Source organism: Triturus cristatus, chromosome 6 (genome assembly GCF_964204655.1).
Source record: "Triturus cristatus chromosome 6, aTriCri1.1, whole genome shotgun sequence".
In the NCBI taxonomy this organism is placed as follows: Eukaryota; Metazoa; Chordata; class Amphibia; order Caudata; family Salamandridae; genus Triturus; species Triturus cristatus.
In genome coordinates, this window is record NC_140589.1 from 715,736,303 (window position 1) to 715,762,754 (window position 26,452).

The 26,452-nt window shown below is 43.2% G+C and overlaps 1 long non-coding RNA gene across 1 annotated transcript in view; it reads left to right on the forward strand.

Annotated features, from left to right (window-relative positions):
- Window positions 1-26,060, forward strand: part of LOC146817763 (uncharacterized) — a 101,863-nt gene extending 75,803 nt beyond the window's left edge. The window contains exons 2-3 of the long non-coding RNA XR_014962587.1: window positions 15,114-15,168; window positions 24,574-26,060. This is a non-coding gene — a long non-coding RNA (uncharacterized LOC146817763). The remainder of the gene's footprint in view (window positions 1-15,113; window positions 15,169-24,573) is intronic.
- Window positions 26,061-26,452: the final 392 nt, after the last annotated feature.

Below are 26,452 nucleotides of genomic sequence, written 5' to 3' on the forward strand. Positions count from 1 at the left end.
CAGACATGGCCATATGCAAATCAGTCTGACCCTGTGCCTCATGGGAACAGTCCAGCCCGAACTGCCAAGCCATGCCTTCCCTGGACCGGAAACAAGCTTCCTAGGACCGGTTTCTGGCATTTCAGCCGTCTTCAGCCAGGCTTGCTTGAATCCAGTGGCAAAGTGAGCAAGGGACTCACGTCTGAGCATACCCTGCCAACTTATGGCGAACAAAGCGGTACAAAAGGGGGTGGTGATGGACGGAGTATCAGAACCAATCAAACACTCACACCCAGTCAACAGATCTGGGTTAGATCCATCACCGTTCTTTAGCCCACTCTGCCACCCCAGTTCAGACATAGCCATATGCAAATCAGTCTGACCCTGTGCCTCATGGGAACAGTCCAGCCCGAACTGCCAAGCCATGCCTTCCCTGGAAAAAGGGAGCGTCTCAATGGACTTTACGCAGTCCCTGCCCCACACCTTGTGTTTACTACCAGCAGCAAGTAGTCCTGTGGATGTTCGGTGTATATTAGACCACAAATACACCACAACCCACACTCCTCTCCAAATGGTCTGTGACAAGGGAGAAACAGCAGTCATGCAGCTCTGCACTAAGGGGGGCCCAGGCAGCAACAGCACAGCCAACACAGGGCAGCTCGGGCTCCAACCTCCTCTCCGCAGTCCAGCACAGGGCACGCTTTGGCTCACCCTCCTCTTGCTGGACTACAGGCAGGCCGGTGCTGCACGCCCCTCGCTCAGTCTTGTGCAGGATGGTCGACTAACATCCGCTCCAAATTGTCACCGCACCCCTGCCAAGGGGAACCAGCCTCCCATCAACAGCAACACACAATGAAGGGCAGCGCCTGGGCTCTCATGTAAAATGGCACGTTTACCCAGACAGTGTCCCTATGAGGATGCATGCATGTCGAGGCAGACAGGAAAACATCTCCAGCGTATGATGTGCAGACAGGTAACAGCGCAGCTCCCGCCCGCCAGCGTCGCCGACTGTCCCGATGGGGCGCGCCCTACCTTCACTGCCAGCCGGCACCGCGAGGCAGAAAATGTGCCGACCGTGCCCAGGGCAGGATCTCCGAGAAGCTCACACTCGCGGCGCGGCTCTTCACTTTCCCATAGCTAGGGACACAGACTCAGCCGCATCAAGCTCACCCCTCCAGGCGCGGGCAGTCCAAAGCTCCTAAGCGTTGTCGAGGCCCAATCTGGAGCCGTGGCCTCAAGTAGCTGCAGTCACCACCTTCGCTCGACACTCCGCTCCTGCCACTCTCAGCTCTCCGGGGCGAATATCTCGGCACCGAGGCAGGAAAGGCAGCCCACCACGACACCGCCAGATGCAGCATAGTCACCGCCTCCGATGAAGCGAGGATGGCAGGGTTTCGGCTCCCTTTGAAGCACGGATTATTAAAGGATAATGCTTTGGCCGGCGGAGCTAGCTCACAAAGCGGCCATTCCGCAGCACGGCAAACAACACCCCCCCCCATTCCAACGGAAATGTTTAAAAAATCTTTTAGCGAGCAGATCCCCACCAAATAAAAAGATTTTTGATTTGAGTAATTCAGGGTGCCAGAATGAAGGGCTTTGTGAACAATACAAGTTAATTTGTATATACCCCTTCGTGTATCTCTAAGACTGATACAAGTCCTTTTCCACAAATGAGTCTTAGCTAAAATTGGGCACTTATCACTAGATTATTGATGTGTGCATGTAGATTGAATATTTATGTCTAGAGTGATACCTAGCTACTTTCTGCATTCATTAGTAGATGGATTAAAATACAGAATGTTCAGCTAGACAAGCCAGGGCTGGAAGAGGAAGGCTCTCCGGTGTGCAGATGAGTATGAACTGTGTAGAGTACACATGAGAGGATGATGGGATATCCAGAACTGAAGGCCATCAAGAATCAGGGACGGCTCCTCCACTAAGGCAGAGGAGTGTCACGCCACTGCTCTCAGAGCACTGGAAAAAGGAAAAATAAAATGATAATAGCATTATTATTATCATGTTGTTTTTCATAGCTACGGGGCTGCTGTCACAGCCTGGGAGGAGGAGTGGTTTGTGCACAATAAGTGTGAATGGCGGTTCGACCGGCAGTCATGGACTGGCTAAACAGGCATTCACACTTTGCGTGTTCTCCACTGGGCTGTACAACACAGTCTGGGTGGTGAACATGCCAGGCTCCCAGTCCCCGTCTGAGCGCCGAACCACAGCGCTCACACCAATCACAATGCTGCTAACAGCAACATTGTTATTTGCTTAGGGGAGCCTGTGTGCCTCCTGCTTCCGGGACTCGCCAGGAAGAGAAGCAATGATGGAGGAGAGATGGAAGCCGTGAAGAGGCAAGTGTTTTTTTATATTTTATTTTTTCACCACCCCGCTTCACCACACCCATTCCCTGCCAGCTGCCACTCTCAAGAATCACATTGAGGTAACAAATGCCCACAACCCTGTGCCTGGACACCCTCATGGGTGATAAACTGCGCTTTATAAGTACAGTATGATTGATTGATTGATTGATGCTGTCAGGAGAAAAACATGTTCAGATAGAGTCGAGTGTCATCCACACAGAGATGGTAAGAGATATTACAGCGGAGATGCAAGAGTTTCCTTGTAGTGACTGAAAAGGGTCAGAGAAAGCATAGAACCTTGAGGGAATCACTGCTGATGACAGGCGCAGTTGAACAGAGTGTTTCTGATTATTATATAATGGGAGTCATTTTCTAAGGATTTGAGCCAGATAGCTGGATAGGAAACACTTTCCAGAAATAAGACCCGAATTGGGTATCTTGGTCTGCTATAATGAGAAATTGCAACCCAATCAGCTGAAGTACATTGTTTACAAAAGCTCTGGATAACGGGATTGCGGCAGGAGATCACTCGTATCATTGCCAATTGGGGAGACGTAGAGTTACGGATAGAGAGGTCCACCTTGAAACTGGGGAACTGGGTTCGAGTCTCGGCAACGACCCTCAACATCCTGTGATCCTGAGCAAATCACTTAATCTCCTCATGCCTAACAAAAATGAATGTGTCCATCTGTAACGAAACTGGTGCGCATGTAAAGCGCTCTGATACCTGAGATCCACGGGTCTAGTTCGCACTATATAAAACTCTAAAAAATAAAATAATAATCTTTACAATAAAATCAATTTTGTTACAAATGTCATCATTCGGGTGTGCCTATGGCGCACAGAAAGTATAAGTAGTCCCGCAGGTGCTTAATTATTCATTGTGCTCTTCTAAAAAGAAAAATGTACAAAGCCAGAGTGTGAAATGATTTCTAGATTTGATTTAGATGACCCTCAGCAAGTTTTCAGGTGGGGCCAACAATTTCTCTAGTCGTATTTTTGGAACCATAGAAATAGCTTTATCCTCTCTGTAGGATGCATTCTAGATAAAGCCTCAGCTTTGGTCTTCTGCTGGACAGGCTTGAAGTGAACAGTCAAGTCAAATATCACATAAAAGAGTGCCTAGGGTATATGTCTTTGATTAATGGATCAGACCAGCTTGAAAAATCAAAGCTTTATATGATTTGTTATGCAGTAGTAGGTTTTTGTATACACACTAAAAAGTAAACAGGTCACAAAATAATTCTGGATAGCTAATAACTTTTAATCGATGATCTAATTTTTTTGAGCAAAGTAACTAAGCGCTTGGGAAAGAACAGAAGTGTTCCTACAGCAGCATCCAATGTGTCCGCTTCCATGTCATACTATAACTCGACATGCTGCTCATATAACACTGTTAACCAAACTAAATGAGCTACAAGGGGATCATTTGCAAAAAACATTGTGAATACATATTTATGCGTTTAGTGACCTATAACACACTGAATGAAGTTTGTAAGAATTAATCAACTAACTGATGTTACAGTATCACGCAGCGAGAAAAAAAACAATAAATGAAGAAACTGGCATACCAACAATGTAATTACAATCAATTGGTCTGTATTGAAACAAGAATAAGCAAGGGGTTCTTTATCTGCAAGAAACACATACCTATCCAGTGCAATTGCTTGTACATGTTTCCATACAATAAATCACTGAGACAGAAGTGTGTGATCTACTCTTAATAAAAGGAACAAACCTGAAGAGCGTATCGCTGTAGTGTAGGATATGTTCTATAAGTAAGTACTGGGGTGTACACCCATGTTTCGGTCTCCTTTTTTCAAACATATTTTTATTGGCATTTAAGGTATTGACATTATTGCATATTAATTTTTACTATAACGTTTGGCGTATCACAAGAGCTAATTCTGCACAGGGATGAACAAATACATCATACTTGTCCTGTACCCACACCTCTCTCAAATGTTTTGGTCTCCTTTTGTATAAATATGCAAGACCATCCTCAGGACTACAAGTAGTTGATAGTTAATATAGAAGAACCCCGAAAAGGTTCTTCCATTAGGAGGAAACAAGGAATGAGATTCATTATTCTGGTATGTATGGTGTTATACTGGGGAAACCGTGAGACTACCTGGAGGGGCCAAGGTTCTATACACTATTCATTTTCTGTAAACAGATTTCTATTAGGTTTTCAGTGAAGTAATACAATCAAAAAAAATTGTGACATCTTTCTCAACTCTCCATAATTTTGCCGTTAACCAGCGGCACATCCCCTTGGCAATGCGAGTTTCCGCTGGAATGGTGTACAGACACTGTAAGATATCTGGGCATACACATAAACCTGAGCAAAGAAGAGATTATTCGTCTTAATTATTGCTGCGCTATCGCGAAGCTCGAATCACAGGTGGACAAATGGATACGGCTCCCGTTATCCATGGCAGCCAGAATCGCCATCATAAAAATGATAGTGCTCCCTAAATTTTTATACCTTTTTAATAATATCCCTCACTCAAAGTTTTTTCGCCACGCTACGAGCCCATTTGATCAGACTGGTCTGGGGAGGGAAGCAGCCCTGGATCCGTTGGAAGACACTTTTGCTCCCGTACGATAGAGGCGGACTAGGAATACCTGATTTTTATCTATATTATCTGATTGCACAGTGTGCCCATGCCTACGCCTGGTATCACCCAGATGCGCAGATTCCATTCCTTCGCCCGGAAGCTGACTTTGTGCTCCTGGACCGTTTGGCGGCGGTGCTGCCCAGGGGTGTACCCAGAAGTCCAGTTGACATACAAACGGTGTGGACCACGAGCTGGGCTTGGAGTAGGCTCTTGCGCTACATGGGTCAGCCCACTTTATATTCCGCTTCTCTCCCGTTACCAAATGGACGATGACTCCCGGCCACCGGCGAGAAAATTGTACAGTGCACATTGACGAAGTTTGGTATCACCAAGATTGGTGATTTATACCCGGGCGGGCACATATTTTCGATATCGGAAGAGGCGCGATTCAGTGATGCCACATTCATGGACACATTTATTCTCAATCGACTTTATTTAACAGCAAGATCGGAGATAAGGGGATTCCCCTTGGAACCGGCCTCTTTCGAACCACTTACTCTCCTCATTGAAAAGGAAACAGGGGCACATATTATTTCTAAACTGTGCAAACTGTGTATTGCACAGGTTCCCTGCATTGACGACAAACTGCGTAAGGAATGGGAGACCGACCTGGGTCGGCCCATCACGGATGAACAATGGTCCGTCTGTTGTAGGGTCACCAAAAAGATATCACTAAATAGTCGCCATAAGCTTTTACATTATAAATTTTTCCGTAGAAGCTACATGACACCGGCTAAACTCCACGCGATTGACCCCCAGAGGCCCCACTCATGCTGGAAATGCGGCGCCCCTCAAGCTAACTTTGCCCATATGACTTGGGCTTGTCCACGCCTTCAAGCATATTGGGTACAGATACACAAAATAATGGGAGAGATGCTTGGGCTCACACTGGTTCCCACCCCGGAAGTGGCGTTACTGGGATATACGGTTAACTTTCCCAAGGAAGTGAGGCGATTAGCGTCTCTGTGCTTTTTGTTAGCAAAGCGAGGAATCGCTATGCGCTGGGGAAGTAGTGCGGTGCCCACGACAAAGGCATGGCTTTTTGATTTGGCCTATTGCAGCATAAACAGCGATATTTATTCCAGTCTACTCCCTGGTATAGCACGCCCCAAAGATATCTGGAGTCCCTACAGAACATACATCACGACTCTGCCCGCGGTTACCCCCTCCCACTCCAGTTCAGGGATAGTCCCCACAGGGGTTGGTTAGTTTACATGATGGCGACGCTTGGAGGCTGGGCGGGCCAGAGGTGGTAGAGGTGCATTGTGCCCCCTCGAGTTAGGTATAATCTGTGGGGGGTGATGTGGTTAGATGATGCAGGAATTAGAGGGCAGAAATTTGTGTTCGGGGAGGGCATGTGGGGAGACAGTGGTGCACAAATTAAACTGCGCAGGCTGTGGCGGTTCTGACTGCTGTGGTAAAGACAAAGACTTGCCTCTAGGAGCTAGGAGTATATATTGTGAATGGAGACTGTTGTGGTGTCATCGAAATGCACGTTTCACACCTAAGATTCATGTAACCATTGAAGAGATCTTTTTGTTGATTTTATTACAAAAGATAAATAAAGTTTTTAAAAAAAACATCTTTCTCAACTTCCTATTCATAGTGTAGTTTGGAAAATAGTCCTATTCACTAGTCATCTCGCCGGAAGTGTGTGCTTACCAGTCGTTGACAGATCCACAATTCCAATTCAGTTGATTTTTACATAAAATCAGTATGGTATATGTCATTGTTGGTTTCGAAATTTACACCTTAAACACATTTCTTGAAACTTACCCCAACTTTCCCCCCCACCCTACCCTCCCACCCAGGCATGTCTCCTTAATCATTTACTCGCTCAGTCGATTGCTGGGCCACGCAGTCTGACTTAAAGGGTCGCTAACATACGTTCAGCGGGCTTTCTCTCAGCTCGGGCGGGGGGGGGGGGGGGCTTAGCTAACATAGGGCCATTGCAGTTACTAGGCCTAGTGTCGGGGAATCAGCTAGCCTCCTCTTGATCTTCGCACTCTTGGTCACTCTCTCTTCCAACATCTGGATTTTTAAGTATGTCAAGTAACGTCGTCCACGCTCTAGCTACTTTCAACGATTTCTCACTTCCCGTTCTTTTAGCCATTCACAGTCTGACAATGTTCTCACATTACGCCCACAGGGTTCTATACACTATTCATGTAGCCACCTCAACGTGGAAACGTGACTGAAACGCAGGTCTGCACAGGTCTGGCTTTTGTGATCGAAAGACAGAAATATATTAAAAATGTGTTCAATTGATGACATATAAAAACTTGTTGCTAATCTTTCATTAGCAGATTTAATCCTAAGGACCCAATTTTAAACATAAACTTTGTAAAATGTATGTCTTCAGCAGGAAGGATGTTAACATAATAATGGCAGTTTTTTTAATAGTTAATGTTATAACTAATTATATGTTAGTGCTTTGTGTTTTATTTTCTACGTTTTATCATTTAATGATTTTAAGTAATCGATCATGAATAAAATGTGTTTTGAATTGATTTGCAAAATAAACAATAAATTGCGAGCCACTGCGAGGCGTGCTTCATCAAAGCAAAGTGATTTAACATAGCATAACAAGACATAAAAATAAATGGTTTCTTGGAAATACCCTCTTAGACCATCTGTTTAGACTGGTGTGTAAGCTCCCTGGAAACCAGAGCAGCCCCATCAACTGACTGGGGTGATTCAGCCTGGCCTTTCTTAATGAATGCCAAACCTTTTTCAGCAGCAAATATTGAGGTCTATTTATCAAGGGTTTTGCATTGCCCATGAGCCACACAAGGGAAGGTAGGGCGAAACAAAACCTTGCGTGGCTGTATGGCTTGGTGAATGTGGAGTAATGCAAGTTTTTCTGCCTTTTATTATTCTGCTCCAGGAATGCATTCCATGAGTGGAGCATGAGTGTACCCATCCATCTTCTCATGGATTCTGAAGCATTCCCAGATTTACCAATACTGGAAGACCTGGGAATGCATCGGAATGCTATGCCTTCCCAAGGGAGGCATAACAAGGAGAAGTATGTGTATTTCTGCCCATTTTTCCTCTTTATATGTGGGTTGCCTGCATCAGAGGATTGTTTTTGTGTAGGAAATTTCCTGCACAAAAACAATCCAGCCTGTAAGGTGCAAGGGTGCCTGCGTTGGTGCTAGGCAGCAGTTTGTACACCAGCGCAGGTTGAGAGCTGGAATGCGCCATATATTGATAGCTGTGGTGCATTCCTGTCCTCTTCCTTTCATGTAGCGCAGCAAACTGCCTTGCTGCTTTTCGTGAAATAATGATAAATATGACCCTTAGCATCTAGAGAATTGCATGGTGCACCACAATCATTAGAAGCCCTTATGTCGAAATTATTTCCTTCACTGCACTGTGATCAAAGTAAGACATAGAAATGCAGGTAAGGTGATGTTGTAGTGTAGTTCCTATTTCCCTAATAGGCTCTGCGCATTGGAATAATATACCCTAAAGATTTGGCATAGGACTGAGGTCAGTATGCCCCTATCGAGTATATTAAACTTAATTAATTTGTACCAGCTAACTCAGAGGCCACAAGAAACTCCTTGTAAACAAGAAGGGAGTAGTTTCTGGCAGCCGCATAAACATGACAACTTTGTTTCCCTTTAGAATCGGAACACTCTCAGAATCGTGGAAACAACAGATAACAGTTTCACTCAGCTAATCGTGCATGCTTAGTTTCTTCAGAGTTACACAGAAAGAATAGATGGGCATTTCAATAAAAGGTTTTTTTGAACAGTTGTGTTTCTCGTGTAAGAGATATTAGCTGTTACATTCGTAAGACAGTATGCGAGATATATTATGTACAGCGTAACAGTAGAAAGAAATAATACTGCGCTAGCATTTTTTTTAGCTATGACACATATATTCATATACATAAACAACATAGGCTAAAAATGCGAGTACTCATAAGATGCTTCTCTAACTAGTTCTACCCCAGTGTACCTAACCTAAGTGTAGTACAATGTAAGAAGTAAGTGCTGTATTCTATAGGATGTTATTCTATAGTTTAGTATAGTATGTCAAGAGTCCCTCTAGGTTCTAGTCAGCTCCATACCTTGAGAATGAGAGAGGTGGGAATCTCTTTCCGGGTCTCGAACTCTTAACACCCCGCGAAGGGAGTCAGAACACTGGAAGCTGGATTCTCTGCGAGCAGGGATGACAGCGTCTCTTGTCAGTGCGTCAGGCCGGGACACGGGCTCCTCTAAAGTCGAGGTCTCCTCCTTACTTGCCGTACTTGTCGTGGCAAGGGAAGGTATATTTATACCTGGAAGGTGCTTAGGAATGTTTTCATTGACATAAAGTCGGGCAGAGGAAGACGTCATGAATGAACACTTAAGGAATAGCGGTTCATGCATAATAAATGAGTTCTTGGAGAAATCAATAATCCAGGGCTAGGGAAACTCGCAACAGTTTAAGGGTCTGGTTTCTAAGAACTCGTTGTGGGGTTGGGGTGGATGGATGTAGGTGACCATGCCTGTATTTGGATAGCATGGCTAATGCCTAAATAAGGACTGGGATCTTATGCCTATATAAGGGCAATGCAAATTTTGCCTATATAAGGACATGATTCAGGAAATCCTATATACGGACACCTAAAGCGGAATACAAAAATGTGTTAACAGCATAACAGGAAACATATGGAAGTGATTGGTTCACCCTACATTTTTCTGTCACTGATTTCTGTTCAATGCTCGGATGCTTAGGATACCCCAAATAGCAAGACTTCTAATCACCACAATATTTGTTGAGGGACCTATAACGTTTCCTAACTTTATAGGTTCTGAAAGTGGTAGTCAGGGAAATTATTCACCTAAGGTAAAAAGAGACATCTAAATAAAAAGCAACATTTTCTATTCTCTTCTCTCCTAGTTTCTGTTCATCTTGAAATGTTCTGTCATGTGGTCCTTCAAGGAAGACAACATTAGGGATATTGTATTTGTGTCCACAAAATTCACTAAAACTATATTGTCAAGGTAGGTAGATGTGAAGTTAAAAATAATAATTCTATTCTTCTCCAGTATAAACTTTCATTACCTATATAGTGATAGTCGATATTGTGGATTCAATATTTTTACAGGTGCTATGTAAAACACCATATTGTGACGTAGAATCAAATAGCTGCTTGAACCGCCTCACGTCATCCAAGTTTAATTTTAAAAGTAGACTTCTAAAACCATTTGTTGTTTAGTAGGGCCTCAAATTTGTGCAGAGTTCCCATAAACCCCTAAAATAAAATTGGCTCTGAAAAACATGGTTTTAGTGTAAATTTTAACCGATCTTTAAACTAAACAAAAAATCCTAAAAAAGGACCCATGCACCGACATAACGTTTTATTTCAAGGTAATGCAGTCTCTCCTAAGTTCACATGGATGAATGCCACCTTTGCCATAGTGGGATGATAAAACTGGGGATTATTGATTAAATGCAATCACGGTTCTGGTAACCTTTAAGCTGTTCTACAAATAGCATAGATAAAAGTAGTTGGATATTTGAGCCTCAACTCCTATAGCTTTATTCCCACTGGGCAGAATATTGGTGCTGAATTGAACCCTGCTCACCCTCAGATTCTGCTGTCTATGTTTTGCACACTTATCCACGCCTAAGACTGGTGCGCTGAAAACGGATTCTCCCCGTCATAGTAGGAGCGCATTCAGACGAAAGAAATAATACCTGCTGGACTGACATGCCAACGCAAAGACAAACCACTAAAGTAGGGATTTGGAAATCAGTCTCCCTGAGGTTCTGAGAGCTGTATCCCTGAAATTGGTGGACTAAGGGCCCGATTACGATGTCGGCGGACGGCTACCGACAGGCCGTCAGTGGAAGTCCACCTGACATCCAGGGTCAGTTATTTGGATTCAGAAAGATAGTGGAGGGATAGAAGAGGGAAAGGTTTGTATTTATATAACGCTTGCTACCCCTGATGGGGTGTTGAAGCGCTTTTTCTGCGAGTAGCACACTACTCCGGAACCCATAAAGGATTCGTGGTGAATTAGTATAGTAAAATATGAAAGTAATTGAAGTGGTGGATATGTTAGTCAGTTATTTGGATTGAGAAGGATAGTGGAACAAAACAAAAAATGCCTAAATCCTTCCCTCTTCTATCCCTTCACTATCCTTTTCAATCCAAATAACTTACTAACATATCCACCTCTCAAGTTACTTTCATATTTCACTGTACTAATTCACCACTAATCCTTTATGGGTTCCGGAGTAGCGTGCTACTCACCGAAAAAAAGCTTCAACACCCCATCAGGGGTAGCAAGCGCTATAAATGCAAACCTTTTTTCCCTCTTCTATCCCAAATTTCATCATGGGTTATATCACAAAGGCAATTTGTAATTCAATGCATACAAATCAGACAAACCTCACATAAGTCTGGGCTGTGTAAAGGATATTGGAACACACCGAACAGTTTGGATACCTTTTGGGAATTCTCTCTCTCTCTCTCCTGCTCCCCCATCTCTCTGTCTCACGCATTCTCTCTCTCTCCCACTACTGAGCCTTACCAACATTCAAAAAGACTCCGTCACTGACTATCAAATTCTCCAGGAGCACGTGCCAGTAAACTGTTTGGATTTATTTTTAAACTTTAGTTATTTAAATCCAGTAGATGTCTAATTAACCACTAAAGTAAATCTAAGATTGAATTAAAGACATGGTGGCAGATGTTATATACATATAAGTGGCCCAGCAGCAAAGTTGTAGCAACACACTGATGGAAGCACCAGGAAAAACATAAGACAGCACCTTTTGTGCTTAAAATTGAAGAAGAACATTGTTAACAGAACCACAGATGGTAGCAAATATGAAGAAGGTAGGAAAGATTTTGCAATGGTCAGGGGTCATGCACCCGAAGCTTGGAAATGTGGCCAGCTCACTTATGGAATGCAGAGACGTTTTAAGTCATGGACAAGGTGCAAGGACCCCCGTGGAAGGGACCTGTTTCTCTATTTGACCTATCTCTATTACAGTTCTCTCTCTTAAAACCTCTGTCCATGTGTCTACCTCTACCCTGACTCAGTCTCTCTATCCAGTGTCATGTTAAGGATTTTAGGGCCTGTGCGAGACACATTTCAACTGTTGTGTGATCCTGTTAAATGTTAGTATCGCGTGGCATCAGAGAGGGCATGAATTATCAGGAAATGGATAAAAGAACTGAAATGTGTTCCATACAAGGGCCCACAGAATATGTCTTGCTCAGGGCCTGCAGCCCGGGAAAGCGTTTTGCCGTCTTTTGAAGAGCATGAATATAAAAAGATTTTTGTTTCTTTAAACACAGCAAGGCCTATTGGCTTTGCCAATGCTTGTTTTTATTGTTACTGCCCTAAACGGGAGGGCCCTCATGTAGTACGGCTGGCAGTGGTGCAGGTTATATTTTTTGCCTTGAGCCTGAATGAACTTTAACCTTTTGTAGGCTAGTAACCAATTAAGCTTGAAAAAGGAAATTTAAAAAGTCTAAGAAATATATATTTTTAATACAACTCACTAAAAGAACAACGTGCCAAGAAAAATATTTGACCCTGTAAAGGTGAGGAATTTATGCAAGTCGCACATGCCAAAGTAAACTTTAATGAAATGAGGGTGTAACTAGTATACCCTGTGAGGGTGGAGCGTTCTATGTCGGGCAGACCAGGTACATTGTACTCCGGGCTTTAAGTGGGATGAAAAAATTAAGAGGGTCTCTCAAAGGGGTGTGGTCAATGTAATTAAGGCCGTGGCTTAAACACACGTAAGCTAAAAATGTGTGCTTAGCATAGTGTGCCGCCCGACTTGTATTTTGATGTTTCTGTCATTGCATCCAGATATATGATGCAAAACATCATACAACAGGTCAGAACTATTGGCTTTGTCAATGGTTATAAGTTGCATAAGATAAATAAGCAGCAACTATGGCTTGTATATAATAAAAAAAAGCTTGCACTTAAAGCCCTGGTGACACCAGACAATGTTACTGCTCCTGAGTTTAAAAAAGAGAAGGGAAATAAAGAGAGAAAATGATTCTTTGACGGATTTCCCTTCCCTTGCAACGCTCACCTGGCAGGACGTCACTTCTCCACTAGTGAGAAGTGAGCAGTGTGAGCACGCGCACATTGATGTGCCTGCTGTCACTGCAGTCCGGAAAAAAATGGACGGCCGGCGCCAGGGCTCAAAACAGAGCCCGATACAAACCTTTTCAAGGACCCTTTAAAAAACTGACGGTGCCCAGCACCGGTGAGACCCGGCCCACTTAAAGCCCTGGTTGTACTGTTTATACAGTGTGGTACTTACGTGCAATAAATCGAAGGACAAACGCCACCAGAACTCAATTCTCGTGGATGAAGTAGAAGCAGTGAAGACGTTCCCTAATAAAAATATATATAGAAGGATAAGAAATACTTTAGGAGTATGAAGGTGATGAATGAAATGTATTTATTTTGGAGTCTCATGCAGCGTGAATCTTATCCAATGGGTGTCAGTGCGCTTTAAATAAGAGAAAGTACACTACAAACGCACTTCCTTAGTCTGGGACTATTACACACAATGTCTCAAGTATCACGCTGCAAACGAGCAAACTCGTTTCTTTTTGGCAGTGTCGGGTGATGGTGCCGGTATATTGTTAATATAGTGATACACATACACATACAGAAAAGCTAATATTACACTTTTTTTTTTTTCTCTTCACATCTGCACGGATAGATTGCCTAGACGTTTTTGAAAATGCATTTGCCTGACGGCTACATTTCTTTCCCTACGACACTTCTTGGCTTTGTTTTCTTCTACGTGGGGTCCTCATGCTCTTCTCTGTTATACTTTCCTGTGCTTTTCTGTGTTATGCTTTTGCTATGCTTTTCTGTGTTATACTTTTCCCTGTACCTTTCTGTTATACTTTCCTAGCGTGCCTCTTTGCTTCACTTCATATTGGCATACATTTTGCATAGTGTTTCTTTCAGGCTTCCTATTATAGGTCGATGGTCTGTATTAGCCATTTTTTTTAATTTATCTTCTGCTGTTACTTTTTCTGCTCCACTTTATTCCTAGTTAATGTTATCTTTCTCCGTGCTGTTAGTACGTGGATTGTGGCATAGTAATAGAAGGGCGCTAATTCTATCCCGTCGACCAGTCAACTCGCCCTTCTTGTGTTAGACCCATTTGTGTACAATTACTTAATGCTGCTGTTGTGAGACCCTTAAGAGAGTCACAATGGCCTGACACCTCCTTGGAGTCGTTGTCATGTTTGGAAGCAGTCACACCATTGCTGCCGCTGGCATCAGTCCGGAATCACTCTAGGAATCCTGGAGCAAGTTGTATGCTATAGTTTATAATTATTCAAGAGATTGTCAGTGTTGAACTTGTTGAAATATTCCAATGATTTCAGCTTGGCCCTATCAGGAGGGACATTACCCCTCACCTCTTGTATTCGGGCTTTGTAGGCACACCCCACTTTTCTTAAAATAATCCTGTGTGTACAGCTGAAAGGATAGCTATTAGCCAGGTTTATACTAAATGTACAAAAAAGCACATAACAGAATTTTTTTTTTTAGCAGGTTCAACTTCTCAGCAAAAGCCAACAATGAGGACATGTTTTGTGCATGAATTCAGTTCTATGCCAAACCAAAGGACTCTAGTATGTCTTTTTCGGTGAATAAAGTGATGAAATTCTGCATGAAACCAACCCACATATTGACAGTCAGGCTGGTGGGTGAAAACACCTCTTTTCCTACTGCTATTCTAAACCTATAACAGCAAATAACTCACCCACCAGATTGAAATTGCTGTTTTTGAAACACCATACATTCAGAAAATGCGTAAAAGTTTGTTAGACTTGGCATCCTTGGCGTGGTTTGCCCTGACTTTTTGTCTCTACCTTCTGTATTTTTGACAGTATGCTGGATTGTGTTCTTGCTGGCTTAGATGCTTTGGGCACTTTGCCACTGCTGATCAGTGTCAAAGTGCAAGTGCTCCCTGCGTTAATTGTTATTATGATTCAGGTAGGTGACCCCAAAAGATGTAAACACTGATGGAAAATATGTTGCAAAGGGTTGGACAGTAGTTCTGAAATCACTGAATCTGTGAAGATCATGTGTAAAGTATTTGCTGTGTAACTTCATGGGGCATTTTAATAACATACTCTGTTTTTCAGGCTTAGAAAGAGGTCGTTTCTCAAAGACAAGATGGGATAACAGCCCAAACTTAAAGTAAGAAACAAAACTTTAAATGAAAAGCCTCTCTGCAAATGAAGAGAATTGATAAAACTCTCATGGAAGTTTAAGGGAGAAAAATAGCAGTATGATGATATAGACGATGGTTGGGTTGACGCCATGGAATTTAATGCCTCAATATGCCGCTTGCCCTGTTATTTCCCAAGAGGCATTTTCATTAAGTTTAAACACTGCTGTGCAATCAAACGCAACCAACCGCCTTTAGTTCTTGTTGATCGTCCAGTCGAATTGACGACTCGGCCGCAAGCGTCATATCATTCCTCGCACTCACTCTTCTAGCCTTGCTCATAATGTGTGTGTTTAGTGTATTCGCTGCCTGAGATCCCGCAATACAAAGCCTGATCTCTCTCTAGAAATTGCAGTGCATTCTATGAGTCCCTTTGTTGGCCTACACAGAAGTCCACCTTCTGTCTCAGTCTGAGAAAAAAATCGAAATTCAGAGGCATTGGCTAATTTGTTTCATGTGGGGGTCTATTGTCGTGAAAGGTGTTTCGGTGATGCTCTGAGGCATGGACTCTGTGTATTCTCTGAAGGCACAAAGGTTTTAAATAGAGTTAGTTTTCCCTATCCTATAATCGCCCCCCGCTCAAGCCCCCCTTTTAAGTACCCAGGCAGAAGAAAAAGTAAGTTTACTGCTCCGCGCACAATGGCCCTCTTCACTTTTAGGTTTGGGAGACCTGGGTGACCTACGAAAGTTAATTAGTAGGTGAACAAAGAATAAGGCAGAGCCGAATGCATCGCCTCTCCTCCAGCCAACAATGTCATCCATTAATTAGGAAAACCGTTAAGGTGGCCTTCGTTGAGTCCATAGAAAGCTTTCCAGTTGGCGGTCGACAGTTTTGATCAGATTTTCCCTCTCGCCTAATGGCAAGCGGGCTATGAGGGAGGGGAAGAGGGTGTGTGTTTCAGCAGCAACATTACTGCTAAATAGCGGCCAATTGGGGCGGCTTTGATTCTCAGGGTACACGGCATAGTTTGCCCATGAGGTAATCTTCATTGAACCTAGAAGGCTTGAGAGGAAGGGAAGGCGGGGAGGAAGAGGGCCGCTGGGACCCAGGAGCCACTGGGAATTCAGATTTCACAAATTTATAGGGATGACTTTGCACAAGGGTTAAATCTGACTTTTTGGGGGATTTGTTTAGAATAATTGGGTATGGGGAAGCAAGGCTCTTGTACCCGGAGTGCTCATTAGCGGATAGCATTACGCTGTAATTCACGATATCCAATGACCTCAAACCATTGTACGGCCAATTACATCATTTGCCTGCAATGCTGATATTTTGTGTCATGTGACAAAAGTCAGCCCATGCCGTTTTTTCAACTCCACTGTCTTGTGTGTTATCTCAGAACAGTTTTGGCGCGTTTAGTTGGATACAAAAGCACGTCAAAATAATATTTAACTTGAAAATAATGTCCATAGCTGTCAGAGAAATCATTGAGAATTTTGTTTTCTTTGTAGCATAAAGTGTATCATCATTTTGCTCCCTTACGCAAATGAACTTGATTCATTTTGTCAACAATTTTGCCCCTTACATAAATTACATTGACTTTTAAAGATTCCCAGTTAAAATATTTCTGCTTGCAAATTTGCTGCTGTTATCCACCACTGTATTTTCCTCCGGTTTTTATTTTTGTTTCTGAAAAAAAGAATCAACTTTTTTTTTAGTACTAAAATATTTGCTGCTCCCCTTAGATTTGAACGAATCATCTGTCGGCAATCTGTGATGTCGCAATCTAAACTAGTGAATAGTTGGAGTCAACGCACTCAGGTCAACAGGGCTGAGTGCATTTTTCCAGCTATGGGATTGGAAGGAATTCTGCCAAGATCCATTCCATTTCTAGCAAGATGTTTCGCCTTTCACTCTTGAACTATCCGCATGAAAAACCGCTCCGACACGCCACTCTGCCCTAGGACAGACCATCCTTCTGGTCCATGGATCACACTCCATTTTGTGCTACATTGTTTGTCTGTATTTCCCTCTGGGAAAGCATTATAAATTTGAAGACCAGTTCTCCACTGCAGATTATTTTGAGTTGAGTATCCCTGATACCCCTTATGCTCCTACATTGATTTGTAAATAAACCCATGCTAATTGAATTATCAAGCATTGAAACAGAAGAATACTTTCCCCAAACAGAGAAACATAGAATATTGTCCACATTGGCAATGAATCGCTTTGCCCTCTTCATGTAAGTCTGTGGAGACCTAACATGATTTAGTCTTCAAAACACAAAACACTGTTTTACAGAATCAAGAGCAAATGGCACATTTTCATATTAAAAAAAATATATCAGGCTAGCACTTCCAGTCATTTTTATGCTGCGGCATTTTAGACCCGTGGTGATTGACCCTAACATGTATTAGTCCATCTTTGTGATATCACATGAATGATAACACAGCAATAGCCTAACCATAGCAATGTGAGAAGAGCAGACAGCAACATTTCTGATGATGATGTTTTCTACCATATTTTAGTCTTCCTCTAGCTGGAAGTGTTTTCCCAGGTGATCGGCTACACTTTAGTGCAGTGGTGATGTGGGAGAACATGAGCACAAGTGGTCCAGTAGCGGCTGCTACTGGAGAGTAGTGGTGGGAGGGTGTGGCTACACGCGGGGGATGTCAAAAAAAGAAAAAGGGGTAAAAACACTTACCCTCCCTGCTGCCGGCTCTCCTCTGTCCTCTTCATCCATGTCCAAGACACGATGCACGTAGGAACAGGAAGCACCCAGGCTCCCCACCTTAGCCGATCACAATGCTGCAATGCAGCGTTGTGTTTGTTTGCGCTCAGACTGGGAATGGGAGCCTGGGCATATTCCTCACCAGACTGTGTAATGCAGCCTGGTGAGGAACACGTAAAGTGTGCATAGCTTTTTGGCCAGTGCAAAACGGCCGGCCAAAAAGTCATGCACACTTTAGAGTGTGCTATTTACTCCTCCCCCTGCTCTGCGGCCGGCACAACCCCGCCCCGCCTGACCTTTAAAGCGCACAACAATAGTGAAAAATCAATAAATAAATGTTTTTCTAGTGGGGCGACGCTCCTCCTGCAGAGGAGCCCCCACTGAAGTGGTCTACACCTGGATATTAACTTTTACACCAGAAAACGACTCCTTTTTTGCTTATTGTCAGCCATCCTCTCGAGAACATGAGGAGGGCTATAAGTTGTAAGCATGTACACAGGTGTTTTTTAGATTTTCTCTTTTTTAGGATTCACAATCATTCTAATGAGTACACATAAACATTTCCAGGACATGGCCAACTCACAAAAGCATTTATGAGTACAAGAATTAGTAGTAGAGAAATACACTTTTACATCTTCTTACTTGCTTTTGTAAATTGTCTGGAAATGTTCAAATCGCTTTACCATAGAGGTACAAAGAGGACTAGGTCTTTTCAATTTTACGAATTGTATATGAATATTTCATGAATATTCCCATTTTATTCCCATTTTACTTGGTTTGAGTCCAATTCACAAAGGCATGTAAGTACACATACAAGAGTACTATGTTACATATAACTAAATGTGAATAGGCCCCATAGTATGGATGTCCAAGCACACACCATTTTCACCTCTCCCAATGACAATATACCAGTGGTAGTTAAGGGAAATGATTGATTACATATTTTTAGTTTGTTCCCCTCCTGGAAAAAGTCGGCATGTATATCTTCTCCACCAGTCATCCAAAATATCAGAGTGTTTGTGTAATTGTCCCACCATAAACGTACACTTACTTTACCCAGTAACTTTAGCTGCAATTTTAGGGAAAATCCATTGAGAATATTTGTGAACACCTGCCATTGTTTTCTTGGTAGATGTAAATATTTCAAATGGCCAGCTCATCAGCAAACGCGTGAAAACACCTCTTTTCCTACTGCTATTCTAAACCTATAACAGCAAATAACTCACCCACCAGATTGAAATTGCTGTTTTTGAAACACCATACATTCAGAAAATGCGTAAAAGTTTGTTAGACTTGGCATCCTTGGCGTGGTTTGCCCTGACTTTTTGTCTCTACCTTCTGTATTTTTGACAGTATGCTGGATTGTGTTCTTGCTGGCTTAGATGCTTTGGGCACTTTGCCACTGCTGATCAGTGTCAAAGTGCAAGTGCTCCCTGCGTTAATTGGTATTATGATTGGTTATCCATGATTGGCATACTTGATTTACTAGTAAGTCCCTGGTACAGTGCCCTGTGTGTGCCCAGGGCCTGTGAGTCAAACACTACAAGTGTGCATGCAGCACTGATTGTACCACACATGAGTAGCCCTGTAAGTGTATCTCATACCTGCCACTGCAGAGTCTGTGCGCGGTTTTAAACTGGGATGTCGACTTGGAAAGTGCACCCACTTGCCAGGCCCCAACCTTCCCTTTTCTTACATATGAGGAATCCCTCAGGCAGGCCCACGGTATCCCAATGGGCAGCGTGCAGTGTAGGTAAAAGGTAGGACATGCGCTGGTGTGTTTTACATGTCCTGATAGTGATAGTTTGGGAGTACGTGTGACTCTGTGCCCAACTCCGCACACCTCGCAGTCAGTGCCGTAATTTGGATTTATGCCTGTCACTACGTTGTAATAGCCCCAGGTGGAGCTATTTATTTCTACAAATGCTATTTCTGATGTAACTGTTCTAAAAGACATATTTTGATACATGTATGGTGGATGGTTGCCGTTTTGGTCTTGTTTAGTTTAGATAAATATACTTTATTTCTCTAAATTGGTGTGGTGTCCATTTGTGGTGTTTTCACTGTGTTACTATGTGTTTGGGTACAAATACTTTACACATTGCCTCCAGAGTAAGCCTGTCTTTTCGTGCTTAGCTACCAAGGGGGTGAGCAGGGGCTATCTAAAGTGTGTAATCCCCTCACCCTGACTAGAAGCAAGGGTCCCTACTTGGACAAAGGTGCATGCCTCTTGTTATGTTATTTCATGTTAAAATCACTTATACAGCGCACGTACACCAAGTGGTTTCATGGGGCTAAGAGCAAGGGGGGAGCTGCGTCAACGGAACAGTTGGCTTACTGATATGCCTTGGAAAAGAGATGGGTTTTAAGCATTTTCCTAAACTGTGCATCAGGGGTTCTCAACCTCGCTTCCGTAGGGAGCGAGTTCCAGATCTGCGGGGCCAAGACCGCAAATCTGAGCCCTCCGTGCTTTTTGCGTTTAATCAAGGGGGTGATCAACAGATTTAGGTTGGAAGAGAGCAGTTCTCGCGAGGGAATATAGCGCTGAGTTCTTGAGGAGATAAAGGCCTGGCCATTCCCAGTTAGGGCTTTGAAGATGGTGCATCCCAGCTTGAAGGCACAGCGTTTAGAAGCTGGAAGCCAATGTAGGCTCTTCATCAGAGGTTTAAAATGATGTCGTCTAGGCTGGCGGGCAATTAATCTGGCCGCATGATTTTGCACCAACTGCAAACGATGTAGTTGATATGCTGGAAGGCCAGCATATAGTGAGTTGGCGTAATCAAAAACTCTTCCAATTAGAGACCCCCATTTTTACCAAAGTTTGATTCCATCAATCAGGATTTTGGAACTGCAACTTTAAATCTTCATTTTTATGACCATGTGATTGATTTTACAGGCTACAAAATGTTGAGTTATCCCTGTATGGTTGGAGGAAAGGAGACAACCTAACTGAAAAGTAGAGTAGTGTATTGTGTTTTTTTCCAGTTCATATAACCACAATTGTATGTTTATTTTCAGGGCACTCTTTCCTTGTACAATGTCTTGGCTATAATCCTCTGTAAGGAAAGGGATTATAGCGTATTTGAAATACAGCACTCAAAAATATGAAAATTCATTAATTATATAAATTGTGATTTATGGAGAGTACTATGTGTCTATTTTTCACATTAGGGTTTCATTGTAGATGACGTCATCATTTATTGTGTTTGCTGTCCTTTAAAAATGCTGTTCAGGTTTTAGCAGTTTTATGTTGCTATTAATGTTGATCCAAGAAAATGTATTTGACTGCTTACGATGTTTCATTCAGTAGAAATGTGTCTGTGTTGAAATGCACTAGCGCGCTAACGTACAAGGCTCTGAGAGAGGACAAGTAGCCACATCACAGGAAAGTGGATCGTTCACTATTTCCACCCCTCGATAAAAAAGCTGCCTGGCCAATGCAGCTAAACAAAATAAAGAAGTACACGAGGAACCCATGAGATACAATGCTGAAGTCCAAAGTCTTAAGGACCTTCAGCCTCATGCATGCATTTCTGGAATATGTGGCATCAGTGCTTAATTTGCAAAATATTAAGTGCCAGGGCTCTGACCGGGAGCCCAGTGCAGCTTGCACCACTTATTCCCATTGTTATCGCTGCCAAAACAACTACTAACCATCTCTCTCGCATGTAATTGCGACAGTTCAGATTATTCCAGGTCCCCAAAGCTAAAGTAATGGCTGGGGAGGCAAATATTAGCAATTTAAATGTATATTGTTTGCCTAAACAACCATTGTTCTGCTCATCTCTAAATTACATAAGCAGCGCCACCATGTGGAATACTGTTCTAAATATGGTGTTGACAATTAGGTTCCGGTGCCGAGCACCGGAAACCAATTAAATGCCAGTGCTGAACACGGGGAAAGCACCTTCTCAAATTAAGCACTGTGTGGCATGCTCCACGGTGTCTGAACGAGTTTATTCCCGGGACCATCCATAAGGAGTGGATTAGATTGTGGACCTACATGACTACTTCCACACGTTCCTACGTTACGCACTTTAGGGGCCCTGGGTCAAAGTTACCATTGTATCTCTGTGCCATAGTTTGACCCCAGTGTTGGCAGCCAGTCGATTACCCACTTGGGCACTTGTACCTTTACAAGATAGAAGCTGCAATGACAGCTGTCATGTGCTGTGTTTGTCTTCCAAACACACACGGACGGACACTCCTGCAAAAACACCTACAGACCATTTGCGCCTGTCTTCAAAGCGTCACAAACTACTGAACAGCAACCTTACTGGTATAGTGTGGAAAAATGATTTAAAATAAAATCACACTGGAAACTAAAGGAGAAAAAGAACAAAGACATTACACTTTGTATTTTGTTTTGTTTTCCAGGGTATAGAGTTGATTTTGAATGTAGGGAGAAGACTCCAGTCAAGCTTTTGAAAGTGATCCAGGCACTTTGCAAGCATATGGCCTGCATCAGTCTAACCGAAACGGATCCGACACAAATATCTGAAAAGTACAAATTATGTGAGTTCACCGTTATTGACTTTAAATAACACGTTCTAATTATAACAGAACCTCCCATGTAGTCACAATGATTCAGATTTTAAGAATACATAGGTTTACCCCCAAGTTAAGCATATTCTTAAGGAAATAGAACGTTGCCTAATTGCCCCCAGTAAATATATGTGCCTGGCAGATGAGTTCGCCAGGAGTTGCCCAACAAACGCTTCCCACCCCACTGCCGCCGAGCCCCAACTGTGCCAATCTTTTATCGGATGGCACTTAATCCGTGTGTTGTTTGCTCCCTCGCCTTTCTGCCGCGGTGAGGAGGGCCTTTCTCTGCACACAGCAAAGCCCAAAAGCAAACACTCACTCGGCACTCTCTCTGAACCAGCAGCCGAAAGCTCCATCTAGGATAATTTGCCTCCCAGAAATCAATGCTTGAAGGGTTTTTTTCCGACTAGATTTAAAAAGTGCGTCACATTGTGCTGCATGTGTCTGGGATTTACAGGCGATGAATTCCTTCACTGTTGCATATCCACTCCACGAGCATTCCTGGATTATTGTCGACCTAGAGGGAACGATTATGACTTGGGCATTATTTTACTGGCACCAGAGAAGTGCTCTAAAATGTAGATAAACAATTAGAACCATTTCCAATCTGCGAGGGCAGAGGTCGTAGGTCATTTATTAGGTCACGGACAATGGGGTTCAGACCGCGCCACTGAATGGATAGAACCTCATTACCACCCCCTCTTTGCAGTTTGAACCTCGCACTTCAGTTTCCTATAGAGTATTTTCTGTCATACCCTTATTTCAACATAGGCCCTCATCAGATTTCATTGTGATGATGTTGGTGAAACGTGTGGCTGTTTTTAAGGATGGCAGCTATTATTAGGGTCTACGTGTTGGCATTTGAGTCTGTCCCTGTTGTTGTTTCATCTGCAATACTGTTTCATACATAAATTAACTGACTTATGTTGAAGACTGACTCCATCACAAATATGTGTATAGGCCACTGTGATTTATTAAGAGTTAATTGTGTTAGTTTGACAGTTTAATATGTTTCCACAGACACATTGGTGAGTGTGACACATACCCTGATCCATTACTCAATGTCCTAGGACATGTCCAAATGATGACGCTATGAAGGACGTGAAGGTAGACTTACACAAATGTGTCAATATTTGGATTCCCATGGCATCACTGTGGGAGTAATCAGTAATGTGACCTGCACATGTTGATGTTTAAAGGTTCATTCACTGACTGGTGATATGCATCAGGAAGTAACATGCAGATTTTCAAGCATAACATGTAAGTTTGTTCAATCAGTATTACAAGACAATTGGTGTCTTCAATACACACAGGTACTGTGATGTGCCTTCACATTGGTGCCAAAGTCACACCACCACTTTATGTCACAGATAGCCACTGAAACACAAGAGCTTTCAATGGTCTACTGTCTTATGGTAATGGTACGTAAGAATGGGGTTGTCAGACAATGCCAAGATGGAATAAAGATGTTCTTAGGGCAATGTGCATTCCTATGCTGTGCGTATTGGTTGACAAATCACACAAATCTGTGCCCATGAATGAAGTGGCGCCACTCAACTTTTCTATGCCAAATGTGAAACATAGCAAAGCTACTTCAGTTCAGCTTTCATTAGAACATTTCTAGAGTGGGCAATAAGTAATTTTCAAATTGCATGGTTCATTAGTTTGAAATGATCATTTTCATGCGACATGATTTCTGCTAGTGCAAATATTGCAGCAAACATGGCTGTCTAAATTGACAAGCAATACATGTGGATTTGTCATTAGATATGTGACCATTTCCTGACATCAGGGCCTTGAGTGGAGACTGGGGAAAAGTATGTTTTCAACCCAAACTATTTTTGTAGGTCATTCAAAGTGTAGTATCCTACAAGAGCCAAAGTAAACAAGGAGGTCAACAATCCCAGTAGATACATTAGGATGGAGTGGAGTGAACCTCAGTCATGGTATTGTAGCTGTGTGGGGTTTTGACATCACTGTGAGAAACTGTTTGCAGGTTATGTACCATGTGTGCATGTATTTAGGCTAATGTTGAAGCCAATAATGTGGAACTTAGAGCTGGTACCATCTGTGCACCTTTGAAATATTTTGTGTTACCAGATCATGGTCAGGTGTGTTAACACAGATGCAGTAAAACAATTATTGATGTATTTTCAGATTCATCCAAGGAAAGTGAAGGAGAAGGGGCCAACATTGTTGGGGAAGCAGCTGGCCGTAGTGGTTCCAGTCAAAAAACAACTGACACCGAAGGACCCAGTGGCAGAGAGAGTGGGGAAAGTGCCATGGAGGACAGCAGCTCTGCATCATCTTCTTCTGAGTTATACTTCAGTAGACACTCCTGAGGGGTGGTGGACCCTGCAGTAAATCTATCAACATCATCCTTGTCCACCACCCCACGTTCCATTTCTACCCTCTCTGTTGCTCCTCACCAAGTAGTCTGGGCCTGGTCCTGTAAGATGGGATCTGTATCCTTTGCTCCAGGCACCTCAGCCCCTGCCCCTGTCTACCCCGCTCCTGAGGAGCATCTCTGTGGGTCAGACTGCAATCCTGAATATGCCACCCAGGGGCAAGGCAGCCATCTACAGCAGATTGTGGTCTACCTGGAAGGCATTCACAGTGAAATGTCTGGCCTACAGAGATCTTTTCAGGCTCTGGACTCCTCACTCACCGCAGCCTCCTGCCCATCCCTCATCGGTAATGTGACACCCATTCCCCAGATGCACACAAACAGATGCAGATCTACTGCATATGCTATGGGGATGCCCCACCCTATCTGAATGCTGGACAGCTGTAGCAGGCATCCTGTCACAATGCACAGATCGAACCCTTTCATTCGAATGGCACACATACATTCTACACCTATACCGGACAAACCGTAACAGAGTCACCTACAGGTTACTTGACTTGGGGATTGTAGTAGCAAAAAGATTGATCACTAAAATATGGAAAGCCCCTGATGCCCATGCATACTAATGTGGCGACGCTCGATACTTACCTGGGCCAAAGCGGAGAGTGTTGCACTCCACTGAGATGACATGCTAGGGATTTGCAAGGTCCCTCTCGCCACTAGTTGGGAAGCATTCTTGACTGCTTTGACCCTTGTCCAGAAAGACAGCACACCGCCTCCGACCCCAATAGATGTCATGCCTTAAACGTATCACTATTAAAAAGATGGGTGACACAGGGAATGACACGCCAGGAATATAGAGTACAAAAACACTCTCCCACACATGCCCCTCACTAGACCAACAACCGTTGCCAAATCACAAGTCAGCTGCGTCAACTCCTGGACAGTTATGACCGGGTGCCCCAGAGCCAGTTCCAGATCCATTCCCTATTAAAAGTTAATTTGTCACTGTTTCGTTATAACCCGCCTCCACAGTTCAAAGATGCACTGAACTATACGCAATCAAAGCACAGACACGTAACATAAGCCTCAATAACCACAGTACGGTTGCATCAACTGATAATCTACGAGGTAGTTTGACCAATTGTAGATACCACTGTGAGATGCAAACTAAGACTACAAATTTAATGGAAAACTGTGGATGACCGATGTAAAGTATGTGTTATGTCAAAATGATCGCCAACATTTTATGTAAGTAGTAATTACATAACACGATAATCTCGAACAACTGTACAGTCAATGTATGCTTGACAAACTATAAAAGTTTAATAAAAACAGATAATAAAAAAAATTGGTAATGTGACCTACCCCAACCTTGTGTTCTTCCCACTGATCCTTTGCCATCCAAGTACCCTATTTCCAAGCCTGTCCAAAGCACACATATAAGTTCCCACACCCACCCATACAGACCCAAGCAGCACATCCACTCAACACACCACAGAAACACAAATTACACCCATCCAGATGTACCGACACCACATCCACCACTGACAACACTATAGCCACATACTCACACCTCTCCCCATCACATGTTCACACAGTACTGGAGAAACCACACACAAATGCACATACCAGCCCGCACCGCCAAATCCCTACCCAGCACAGACATCTTCACACCCATATGTACTC